We start from the raw sequence: 12,722 nt of genomic DNA, 5'->3' as shown, positions 1-12,722 counted from the left end.
CTGGCCTTGAATACCTCCAGGGATGGGGCATCCACAACCTCTCTGGGCAGCCTGTTCCAGCACCTCACCACTCTCACAGTAAAGAATTTCCCCCTGATATCCAACCTAAATCATCCCTCCTTCAACTTAAAACCTTTTTCCCTTGTCCTGCCGTTAATGTCATTCCTTCTCGACCATGAAGGGAATAATCTTCCCCATCTATTTTCCTCCCATTTATAGCACCCCCTGAAGATCACTGCACCTTTCACTAAATTTAGATATAATGGTGACAGGAACATCAAAAAGTCCTTAGTAAATAAATTTACTTTGACTGTTGTAACCTAATTGCAGCCTGGAGTCCCAGTTTTTGGGTTGGATGAATAGCATGCGGGGGCCCAACCTGGGCTTTGAGCAGCATCCCACAAAGCATTTGCTTTGCTCAGACCCCAATATGATGGCGAACGACCAACAAGTGAATCAATGCAGTGCTGTGAATCTGTTTATCAGATAGCAACAATCATTTGTGGAAACGTCTTTTGTAGCAACAGAAGAGCCTATTTGCTCGTAGCACTGACTAATGTAAATGAGGATTAATTAATGTTTTCCTGCAGTGATGTTGGCACCGATAGTGCCTTATTCATGTAATTTAATTTCTATTGACAGGCTGCTAATGCAAACGGATAGCGATGGGTGTCTCTCCCATCAGGCACGCTCTGCCACACAAATAACTCTCCGAACTGGCAGTTGGTCTTGTTCATTGCTGGAAATATGAGGCAGTGAAGGGGGACGACTCAGAAATGAGAAACAAAGGGATCGTTGTCCGACCTGCAGCAATCACTGCCCAGGTGATTGAATCAGGGTGAATTTTGGGGCTTGGGTCCAGCTGAGGTTCCAAATTGTGGCTGCACACCTTTCCAGCTGGGAGGAGCACGTGAAGAGTGAGTGGTGTGTTGGCAGCCCCATAGCTGCCGCCTCCATCTAAGCGTCCTTTCATCCCTGAGAACTGGTGCCTTTCCAAGGGACCTTGATTTTCTCCCAAATGTAGCCAGTCCCACACAAGGCTGACCCAAAGTCCTTCAGTGAGCAGTGAATGACCCTAGGAGGAAGGCGGAGGCCAACATGCATCGCCACTCTCCTTATGTAGCTGAATGGCAGGAAAGCATCTTTCAGCATCTCCATGTCTTCACTCACCACCAAATGTCTGATACTGCAAAACTTTTAGCTGTGAAAATCTTTTCTCAAGGTGCTCAAGGCTGTGTTTTGGGCCATACTTCTGCTCATATGATGGCCAGCAGATACTTCGAACCGTGAAATGTGCCTGGTCACAAGGACTGGGTGGAGTGGAACAAGAGAAACTGACCTGCCACAACCAAGCTGGAACAAAACCCAGCTGCACCTCTCTGACAGACGTGAGCAGCACAAAGCAAGAGCCCCATAGCCCGTAGCTGCCCCGGATAACTCTGCTTGTCCCCACATGTCACAGCCTGCAGCTCTCCCTCTAATCTGATCACCCTCTACATGCTCACCACTGGCATTTGCTTAATCTTCATTCCTTCACGACCCTCCATCCTTGTCCTTTCAAAGGGAGAGCAATCACCTCTGCCCTCCAGGTATGCAGATACCCCACTATAACCAAACTGCAGGCTTCTGCTGTGCTTTGTCCTGATTTCAGCAAGAACAAGCGAACCTGGCAGCTCAGAAAACGAAATCCTTGCCACTTCAAGTCAAGTGCCCAGAAATGGAGAACACTGATGTCACAGTGGGCAGTGGTGTCCAAGTGGACCAGAATACTTCCCCACGCACTGACATGTGGGGCTGGGTGCCCCATGCTCTGGCTGATGTCAGCAAAGCTGTGGTGGCCCTCTCAAGGTCCTGGTATTTGAAAACATTGTTCTGCAGCAATTTATTCCTGCTGGCATGTGCGGAATCTCCTTGTTCTGTGAGTTTAGCTATGGAGACCAAACCTCCTTGGCAGCCACCAAATGGCAGAAATGATGCTCTCAGGGTAGTTCAAGGTAAAACCTTAATAAAAGCTGCTTGAGACCTTGGCTTTTTGCAGCCAGCAGTGTGATGAACTCCAGTTCCCAGGCTCATGCTCATCACAGAGGCATTTCTGATCTTTTCCATGCCTTCCTGCAAGCACCTGCCTGCATGAAATCCCAAGCATCCCATCAGTGCTGGACATACAGCCCTGGCTCCTTTTCATGAGGATGCCAGTATGTGCTGCAATGCAGCTCCTTGCTCCTTCAGCATACTGTGATCTGGATTGGGCCACCCTTGATGATGTCCCTAAGCCTCCAAGCAGCAGGCAGGCAAAGCAGCCAGCATCACGACAGCAAGCTGAAATCCCTGCTGGGACATGTAGGAGCACGCAGCACATTTGGGTACCGGACAGAAAGTGCAGCTGTGTGTTTGGGATGCTCAGTACTCCTGGTCTGGGGTATGCTCTGGCTCCATGTACCCTTTTTCTGGGGGCCTCATTTGGTGAAGCATTGGCACAGGCTGCCCAGGGAGGTGGTGGAGTCATTGTCCCTGGAGGTGTTCAAGAACTGAAGACATGTGGCACAGAGGGACGTGGTCAGTGGGCATGATTGGGTTGGGGTTGGACTGGGTGATCTTAGTGGTCTTTTCTGACCTTAATGATTCTATGATTCTACATGATGCTATGTGAACCAACACCGCCTACCATCTTCTGAGGAGCGTGCCTGCTGATCTTCCATTCGTAACAGCACTAATAGCAGTGTGCCACCCCACATCTTCACTGCAAACCCCACACAGACTTCCCATATCCATTTCACTTACAGAAGGCAATAATTACATGTTTTACACGGAAAGACACCTGCGGTATTGTTCAGCTCGCAGGTTCTATGCCACTCTCACAGCCTGAGAGGTACACAAATAGCCTCTTTAATAAGCCCCACGTTCTGTTGGGGCGGGCAGTTGCTATGGTGAGAATTCACGGTGTGGTCAAAGCACGTGGGCAACTCAGCTCACCAGCCTGCATGTACCCAGGTAGGAGCAAAACGCATTGCAGGGCAGGGGTGGAGGATGCACAGCATAGCACAGCAGGCAGCGAAGGCACTGAGCGGAGCTGCAGATGGGACCTATCTGCTCCTGCAGCCCTCAGGGCAGACTGATAGCACATCGCTTTCTCTGCTTGCTGCATCCTCACCGCGCAATGAAGGCTCTGGGGCTGTCAAACCGTCAGCTCAGTTTGACAACAAACTCATTTCACATAGATGGTTACATTTAAAGAAAATAAGAGGAGGGAAAAAAGAAAGCTGTCGAAGCAGGAGAAGTCCACAGATGCTTCCTAGAAGTAGAGCGTTATTTTGCGATCTGGCACCCGTGTTTTAGCAGCCTATAAAAGGTAAAGTTGGTACTACAGCCAGCTACTTGCACTGCACAAATAGGAGCTGTGAATGCATTCTGGAAGTAATGTCACAGAGGACCAGATGGGAAATGAGCAGCACTCATTCTAATTTAACAAAGACAGCTAACCCAGAGCGTGCATTAACATGGAGCATTTTTCGTCTGCCTCCATTCAGAACAGATTTTCGGTTCCGTTTCAAAGCGAAGGAAATTGAAGAAATACTTGTTCCATTGTGAATTACTGCTCTTTCAGAACTGAAAAGCTTTGGCATCAGGAGTTAGGTGTAACATGCTTTGTCTGGAAATACATGCAAAGACACAATACATCCCATGGGCGAGAGTGCAGCCAGCTCCTGGGTTGTCAAAGAATCACAGAATCATAGAATGGCGTAGGTTGGAAAGGACCTTAAAGATCATGGAGTTCCAAACCCCTGCAGTGGACTGGTGCTAGTCTATGTAGGATGGCTGCAGGATTTGGGGCTCTGGGGAATGCTGCTGGCCTTCAGGGAGAGACTGCACATGGGGAGCAGTGAGGGGGCTGCGTAGGACCAGAAAATGCAGTCTGCACCCAAGGCAAGAGCAGGTCCCATTCCTATCTCCATACACACATGTAGGCAATGGCTTGTGCACAACCTGTGCTCTGAACTGCCCTTCAGGGACTGAACATGAAGCTTGCTTGGAGGCTATCAGATCCTTGGTGTGCTCATTTTTGGCTCCTCATGGGCTTCGTCAAGTGGAACAAGCTCGTTTGAGGGGAGGGACTTGAGTGCACAGGAATCTGTGGGATTTCTTTATGTGTTTAGTAGAGCTTAGATCCTATTTTTAAACAAAGCACCATTTCCCTTCCCTCTGTTTTTTCCCCTTAAATATTTAGAAGGGATTAACTACAGAAAACAACCCACATCCTGAGCTGTTTTTCCAACTTGAATTCAGTCTTTCTATTCATTCGTTCATTTTCGGAACCTCTCTCAACTTCCAACCGCCTTCATGCAATTCAATTAACTCCCCATTCTTCCCCATTACAAACTCAAATTTTAATAACATTCTGCTTTGCAGAATTCTGCGTTTTAAACATAGCCCTTATGAGATGGCTGCACAGCTTCAGCTCCTTGCCGACAGGTATCTGCCTCTCTCCAGAGCACTGTTTGTCTATGGGAACGGCACAGAGAAACCCGCATCCATTCCTAATGCAGCTCTGTCACTAATCTGGGGATCCCTGCTCCATAACAAGCAGCCAGGGTCACACTGCATTACCGCTGTGTTTCCATCTGACCTTGAAAATCTGATCAAAATGCACAGCTCTGGCTGCGAGTTGACACTGTACACAAAATGCTTTTTGCACGACCGAAGCACCTGGTTTAATGGGTCCATTCTGTTCCCCACACTTTGCTCTGTAGAATCACTAAGCACTGTAAGTCTCTGCGTTGCTCCTACAGGGTCCCTGCATTGCACCTCATAGGGTCACTGCACTAACACCTTTTTGTAGTGTAGTTCACCATGATTAAGATATATCCAGGCCTGTTGAAGGTGCTGGCAGCCTGTCTGTGAGTGAAGCAAGGTGCATGCTTTGAGGCTTGCTCATTCGTGGCTTTGAGAGTTTATAAAGCAATACTATACAATGTGAGAGTGCTGTTGTGTGAATGTGTGGGGGATCACCATGGCCAGGAACAAAAAGGCAGGCTATAAAAGCCTTAACCTGAAATTATGTGCAGTTTGGTGCACCAAATTCCTTACACCCTGCAGTGGTTGTTCCCTGCTCTCAAACCCTGCAGAGCTAAGGTGCAGGTTGTGCCCCATTCATTGGGACTGGAGTGATGACTTAAAATGATCCCTGAAATAGCCACCCTTGCTAGCTAGGGCAAAAAAAGCAGCATGAATCTTTATACGAAAGAAAGACTGATCACCTCCATCCCTCTAAAATCCTCCCTCATTCCTCCTCTCCTGGAACAAACACACTTTTTAAAAGGCTTTTAAATAATCTCATGTTCCTTAACAAAATTACAGGAGCAGTTTCCTCCTTTAATAGCACTCTTCTTCTTGGTAATCTTGTTTTAGCTACAGTTTTTGATGGGAGAGCACTGGCAGATGAATCATCTGTCACCCCTCTTAGTTGTTTTGCCTGGCTCCAGGAAGGAAGATTCTAGTTTGGAGCACTATCCCTTGTTCAGAAGAGGAAGCTCTCATTTATGCCTGCTTTTAACTAGGGGTGATAAAATTTTTATTTTAATGGCTAATCAGGGTATAAACAGATGAATTGTGACTGTGGACTCTGATCCAGCACAATGGATGGCGTGGCCCTGGCCCTGAGTCATTTCTTTCAAATGAATTGAGCTGTCTTCTGCAAGCAAGAACATCTGCTGAGCTCCTGAGCACCTCCTAACAGACAGCACTGGGAAGCATCAGCTGAAAGAAAGGCCAAAGACCAAGATCCAGGTATTAATAGAGACACATTATGGAAGGGTTATAAGTGTTTTGGTTCAGGAGATGGATGCCAGGTCTCTGTCCTCTGACAGCAGGTTATCCAAGATAACATCGATGTCAGTGGCTTAGTCTGAACCCAAACTGAGTTTCAAGAAGGCAAACTTCTAACTGCATCTTGGATAATTTCCCTAAGAATTTCCCTTGGGAATTAGCATTGTATTGGCCGTTGGCTAGAACCAAGATACCCAGAGTGAGTTTTCTTAGCATCAGTCAGACCAGTTCTGGACAGGAAGCAGGAAGGGAAAATACTTTCAATGGCTACTTTGGTCACGAGTGGCATCAGTTACTTCATACTTTTTTTCCTGGGAATGAATGCATGGCAGGGCAGATGGTATCATCAGGAAGGTTTTGACTTGGGTGAGTATCCCAAGAAAAAGGACTGGTGATCAGAGCTAGTTTTCAATGCACAAAGCAGTAAGAGCATCTCTGGGATACAAATTAATGCAGTTAGGATCTGCAAGGACTGGTTTCAAATGCAAACAGGCAAATACAAGCATCAAACACTTGGGTAGAGGCATGTAAACTAGGGGAAATACCATTACTCATAGGATAATCGTTGGAGGGATGCTGAAGAGGACAGTGGATCACCTGATGAAATAACACACATCGGATAAGGAATTCGGTAGAAGAGATTAAAATCTCGATACATAATCAAAATGAGAATTGAATTTGACTGTAACCAAAGAGAATGAACCACTTATAACATGCAAGAGGAATGCAGCTTGGGTGAGAACGGCCATGAAACAACAGAGTTCACGAGTTGTCAGAAAGGAAGGAAGGAGAACAGCAAAATAAACACAATGGACTTCCAGAAAGCATATTTCAAAAACCTCATAGAACTGATAATCATGAGAAACAAGTCTCAGAGAAAAGGGAACTCGGGAAAGTTGGCAGCAGCTTAAAGAAACAATGGTGGTAAGGACATCAATTCAAACAATCCCAGCAGAGGAGGGAAAGCAACTGTCACAAGATGATGTGCTTAAATCATCACCACTTCACTGATCACTAACACATGAAATAATGTCTTCGGAAAATAGAAACTAGATTCACATGCCAATGAATTGTAATGCACGACCTGAAGGTGTGGGGACCAAATCAGGAAAGTCAAGAGAGAAACAGAGAATCAACCAGCAAGATCAATGGACATCAAGAAAACTTCAAACACATTAGCATGAAGACATGAAGGTCGTGGGAAGAACTACCCAAAAGGGAAGGAGAGGTGGTAATGAATGATGTAAAGACAGTGGAAGTATTTACCTGCTTCAGATTTCAGTACAAAGATCCCTTGTGCCAAAATGGTTACCACAATTAGTGCTGAATGATAACAGGGAAAGAACTCAGTCTAGAAAGAAGTGAAGAGTATTTATTCGGATTAAATATTATACTCTTGTACTGCCTGTTGAAATAATCTCATGATGGTTAGCAGCTCTATGATACCTCAGAGAACCACCACAGTAACAGAAGACCAGAAAAGGGAGATGCAAACCTTTTTAAAAAGGAAGAAGCTGAAGAATGATGCACAAGACAGCTTGGTTTGAAATCCCAGAGAAAACTGGTAAAATAAATATTTTATAAATGTCTGGAAAATAACAAGGAGGTGTGTAACAGCAAAGATTTGTGAACTCAACAGCATTTTTTTTTCCCACTGGGGCAGCAGGGTATGCAAGAACTTGCAGATGCAATAAACCCATCTTTTATTGGATCATTCTATGATTCTATGACTTTGACACTCACATTTTATTATCATAACTAGAAGATATAATCTGAAGATCCAAGAGTAAAAACCTCTTTAGAGGATGGCAAACCAAACTGAGATCAACAGTACTGGACTTCAATCAACAAAACTGGACTTCAGCAGTATTGGGACTAGATGAACTTTTAAGGTCCCTCCCAACTCAAATGATTCTATGATCCTACAATAATATCATGCCAAAACAAACAAACAAACAAACAAACCCAAGTTCCTCCCTTCCTCTAAAAAAATACACTGAAGCAAGCATTGTGCTCGCTCACATTGCCAGGAGTAATTCCTGCCTGCTCTGTGACATATTTCTTTCACCTCATTCAGCACTACTGAGGTCTTACTGGAACTCTGCACATTCGATTTAAGCAAATTGAGGAACAGTTGTGAAGAGACCAAAGCAGGGCCATAGGAACAATCAAGGGTGTAGAAAATATGATCTACCATCATAAGACCAAAAAAATAATCTTTTTCAGTGCAAACATGAGGCATCAGGAGAAGGCATAGTAGTGGTCTTCAACTACATAAGGAGCAGTGGTAGATAGGAAGGGAACATGATGTGCTCTGCATCCATTGCAAATAGGTCAAGAAGTGGGATCAAAGAGCAGCAGCACATACAGCACCATGCATTTCCTGATGGTTAACTGCTAGAACAAGTGATGTCAGCTGAGAATTTCTGTCTGGGGATGCTTTTAAGAAAAGGTCGGATACCCATCTGTTATGCAAGAAGCAGGCACTGTTTGTTCTGCTCTGTGGAATGGGATAAACTAGATAATCTCTGGATATCCCTTCTGACCTTATTTTCTGTGATTCACACACCAGGAAAGCCATAGGTAGAGATTTCTGGCTTTTTTTGAGGATGACTGCAATGAACTTTGAGAGTGAAGGCCAGCTGTGAGTACTGCACGGCCCAGTCCATCTGAGAAGTCTCAAACTGAACTGTTTTCCTGAGAATCCACAAAGACAAGGACTAGAAGAGCAGGAGCACACTGAGCCTCAGAAGTCAGATCAGCTGAGCTGGCTTTCTGCTCTTTTTCCCCAGCGACCTGTTAACAGCTCACGCCCACCCACATCTTAAAATCTTTGAGCAGGGCTCTGAAATGTGGGAGGTGATCAGCTGGGAGTAACTCAGCAAGTTTGTGCCTTTGCTACATTTCTCCTATTTCATTAATGTTGTTGGCCTTCAGAACCAATCTCTACAGACTGAAACCAACCAGCTTCAGGGGCCAGATAACACATATGCTTCTGCTGGCAGAAGATCAGGCACCAGAGCAGAAAGCTGGCCAGGCAGCAAGGCTGAGATGTTGGGAAGCCACCTTCCTTCTGCTCCAGAGCCCTCAGAAACCAGTGCCAGCCCAGAGCTGGAGATACGAAAGGGTGCTGCCAAGACCTCAGTTCCTTTCTGGCACAACTTCCGTCAGGCATAGCTTTGCTTGCGAAGCTGGAGCCTGGAAGGCAGACAGATGCAAGCACACCTTGTGCCTTCTCCAGCTCGTCTTCTCTTGGACTGTGCAAGCAGCTCAACCTAAGGATACTTGCAGGTCTCCATTGGAAGGTGACTTATGACAATGCCCTTGCAGTTCAAGCCTGCTTGCTTCCATGAAGAGCATGCATATGCGTGTACACACAGGTTAAACACAATACATAAACCACCCAAATCCAGCAGAACTCTCTTCAGTCAAAGGAGAAGACACATCTTTGCCCTGCCAAGTCCACAGCAAAGCTCAAAATACCTCACTCCAGCCAAGTTCCGCAAAAAGAGAGAGAAATCTTCCTTTGGTTACCCTCTACCTTCCTTCCTCAGAAGTTCTCTTCATTTGTACCATTAGCCCCAGCCCTCCACATAAAGGAGGAAAGAGAGAAATTAATTCTTCACAGCTGGTTCTGTCCTGCAATGCTTTGCTCTTAGGACAGGCAGCTGTAGCCTCTCCGGCCAGAAAGGGAGGGTTAACTCCTACCCTGCCAAGTTTCTGATGGAGAAAATCCAAAATTATCTTCTTGCCTTTACGTTTCCCAAGCGGATGCATTCTGGCCTGGATAAATGAGGTGTATGTCCACATCCACACACATGCTGACAGACTACCTCCCTGTACCTCTGAAGTCTCAAAGGCGAGTGGAGAAACCCTGCCCCTTCCTACCTCCTACTATCCTCCGGGGAGATTTTATGCAAATTATTTAATGAGCATACTTGCAAAGGATTTGCATACAGGCATAAACTTAACAGAGCACAAAAGCCAAAATCCTGGCCCAGAGAGCTGGGATGAGGAGGTATGGGGTGCAGGAATCCCACCCTGCCTGGGGCCATGGTGAGCAGGTCCTCCCCGGCCGTTGGGACCAATGTTCTCCAGCCATGTCCCTGGTGCAGAACTGCAGGCTCAAGCTTGAAGTCAGGCATGAGTTTCCTCAGCCCTTCTTCAACTTTTTCCCTGTGTAGAGCCCCTAATCACAGAATGGCTTACATTGGAAGGGACCTTAAAGATCACTGAGTTCCAGCTGCCTGCTGTGGGCTGGTTGCTACCCACTAGTTCCCACTTGCAGTCTAAAGGAGGAAGAGAGCAATGTGAGGGGATCTATAGGTTTTTGAGCTTGATAATCCTTGTTTTGGTGGGAAGGGAGAAAGAAAAGTGCCTCGAACTTGTGCTGGACATGGGGAAATTGTGCTGACCTGCACAGAGCAGCATACAGGTGGGATGCTGCCCCAGGTGTGGTGCAAGGGATGGATCACCCAGCTCCTTCTCAATTCACCTCATGGTCCAGCACCTGGACTCATCCAAAAGCTCAAAGTTCATATAATGAGAAATATTTTTGCTGTTTTTTCTTCAAATCATCTCTGTGCATAACTACAATGAAGCAGCTTTGTGTGCCTGCAGAAGAGTGAAAGTCCACAGCACTTGAACAATGGAGTTGGACTCGATAGCCCTCATGGGTCCCTTCCAACTTGGGTTTTCTATGATTCTCTGCAATGCTAATAAGCTTTGTGAGAGAACAGGCTGAAAATGGGGCTGCAGCACCAAAAAGAATGAACATTTCCCTAAACAGAAAGAGAGAATGCCTGGAAATAGCTGCTCGCTGCTCCCTGCTCCTGTGAAATCAGCTTACAGCAAGAAAAGGCATTTTAAATGGCACCGGAGTTTTTGAGTACCGTAGAATATTTACAAAGGCAAAAACAAAGCACAAAAAGACCACGCAGTGTGCTAGAGGTAACAAAGCAATCGTGCGATGCAGCAGGTAACCGAGCTGGGTCTGCGGAGCCCAAGCATCTGCTGTAACTCCTGGATCATCTTTCTTCTGTATTGCATTTGCTCAGCATGGTGATAAAAATATGTCTTCCTCCAGAGGCAGGTTGACCGCGTAATGCTGAGCACAGATGATGAGGTTTTGTGTTTGTTTATGATGATACACGCAAACAAAATACCTGTCTTGCAAAATAGTTTGGCTGCCATCCATGGCAAAATAACCATTAGGCAGAAAGCAAGCCTAAGGAGCTCCTTCCCTTCACTCACCAGAACAAAGTAATTAAAAGCCACATGGCATCCGCCTGTCCACTTGGCAGCGGTGCTATGGGCAGGGCTTTGGGCCCAGCAGAGCTGATCAGCAAAAGGTGGCAACTTGGAAACGTCCCATCAAACCTACATGTCACCTCCCCGCCTCCTTCTACAGGCGGTTATCCCAGGGGGGAATCTTCACCAGAACGCAGTTTCAAAGAGAGGACGCATGACATAAAAGCAATATTTGCTGCCCCACTTCAGAGAGCTCCTGTTTGAGTTCAGGAGGGATAAGAGGGAAAGTCAGGGCTGCTGCTGGGGAGCAGGCGAGGTGAGCGTGGCGGCAGCGGGGTGGGCTCAGGACGGGGGTGAGAGCAACCAGCAGCAGCACACTGAGCCGTGGGTGGGAAAGGAGAATCAGGTCTGTAGGTGGGGAGAAGGAAGGCGAGGGGAGCGGGCGAACAAGAGGAATGGGGCTCGTGGCTCGCCAGCTGGCACGCAGCGAGCAGCTGCTGCTGTGTCAGCCCGGCCGAGGGCTGCAGCTGCACGCTGGCCTTGAATAGCGGAGCAGCAGCGTGCCGGCTGGCTGCTGAAGGGACAGGAGCTCAATGGGCAGGGGGGTCTGTGAAAGGTTTGGGAGCAGGGGAACACGACAGCGCTTTGATTTCAGAGCTGTTTGTTCTGCGATTGTCCACTCTGGTGTATGAGTGGTGCTCCAGAGTTAAAATGGGGAAGGGGAAGGGAGAGAAGCAGAAGGGAAAGTGAGGTCTTCAGCGTAGAACTGGGCTTTGAGAGCATATCTGCAGCGTGCAGTTGTCTGGATGTACGGCTTTCATAGTTGTCAGCAGGGATCAGAGTCACAGGGTGCTTAAAGCAGAGGGGAAATCTCTGCATGCTCACCGAGTGCCTCAGCCACCGCTGGAGGAGGGCAGGAGCCCAGCATCAGCCATCTGCTCCCGCACCGTGTGTTGCAATGCTCCCAGTGAGTCCAAGGCTCCCAGCAGCCCGGGGGCTTGACATGAGTGTGAGTGCAACAGCACAGCCAGGGTGCTCCCACCCCATGCGCTGCTCCACTGCTGTCACCAATCTCATTCCGTGTGCACACAGCATCTGTACACCTCCACAGCTGCGGGCGATCCCGCTCTGTGCAATCTTCAGCAGTTATGCACAAGCTCCTGCAGTTGTGCGGGTGCACCCACCTCAAGCACTCCACCACCAGTGCGTGTGCGTGCACCCTACGCGCTCCTACATGAGTGTGGGCACACATTTCCTGCGTGTTCTCCTATGGCCAAAGGCATACCCACCCTTCGTGCTCTCTCACAGCCATGCAGGGCCACCCAGCTGTTTGCACACAAACATCAGAGCACGGACCTGACATATCCCATGCGGGATGCACAAAGGGCTCCTTCATGTTCTCCAGGGCTATGCAGGCAGGTGGGGTGCGTGTAAGCGTTGCAGCTTGCGCGCTCCTCCACGGCCACGCTTTCACCCCACACGAGCGTGGAACACCCTGTCTACTCCTCCACAGACCCCACCTGCTTGCACAGGAGAGCGGGTACTCGCATCGTGCGTGCAGCCCCACGGCCCCGCACGCAGCCGGCGGGGCAGAAGCAGATCACGGCGCACAACGGGAGGAGTCCCGTTCATTCCCCCCCCGCCCCACC

At 47.8% G+C, this 12,722-nt stretch overlaps 1 long non-coding RNA gene across 1 annotated transcript; it reads left to right on the top strand.

The window, feature by feature from the left end:
• The first annotated feature begins 2,682 nt into the window (after positions 1–2,682).
• Positions 2,683–11,656, top strand: LOC109367906. Its single transcript, XR_002115472.1, has 3 exons — positions 2,683–2,991; positions 5,590–5,784; positions 6,381–11,656. It is a non-coding gene; the product is annotated as an uncharacterized LOC109367906 (long non-coding RNA).
• The last annotated feature ends 1,066 nt before the right edge of the window (positions 11,657–12,722 follow it).

Source organism: Meleagris gallopavo, chromosome 5 (assembly GCF_000146605.3).
Source record: "Meleagris gallopavo isolate NT-WF06-2002-E0010 breed Aviagen turkey brand Nicholas breeding stock chromosome 5, Turkey_5.1, whole genome shotgun sequence".
NCBI classification, from domain to species: domain Eukaryota; kingdom Metazoa; phylum Chordata; class Aves; order Galliformes; family Phasianidae; genus Meleagris; species Meleagris gallopavo.
This window is presented reverse-complemented; position numbering and strand designations above follow the sequence as displayed.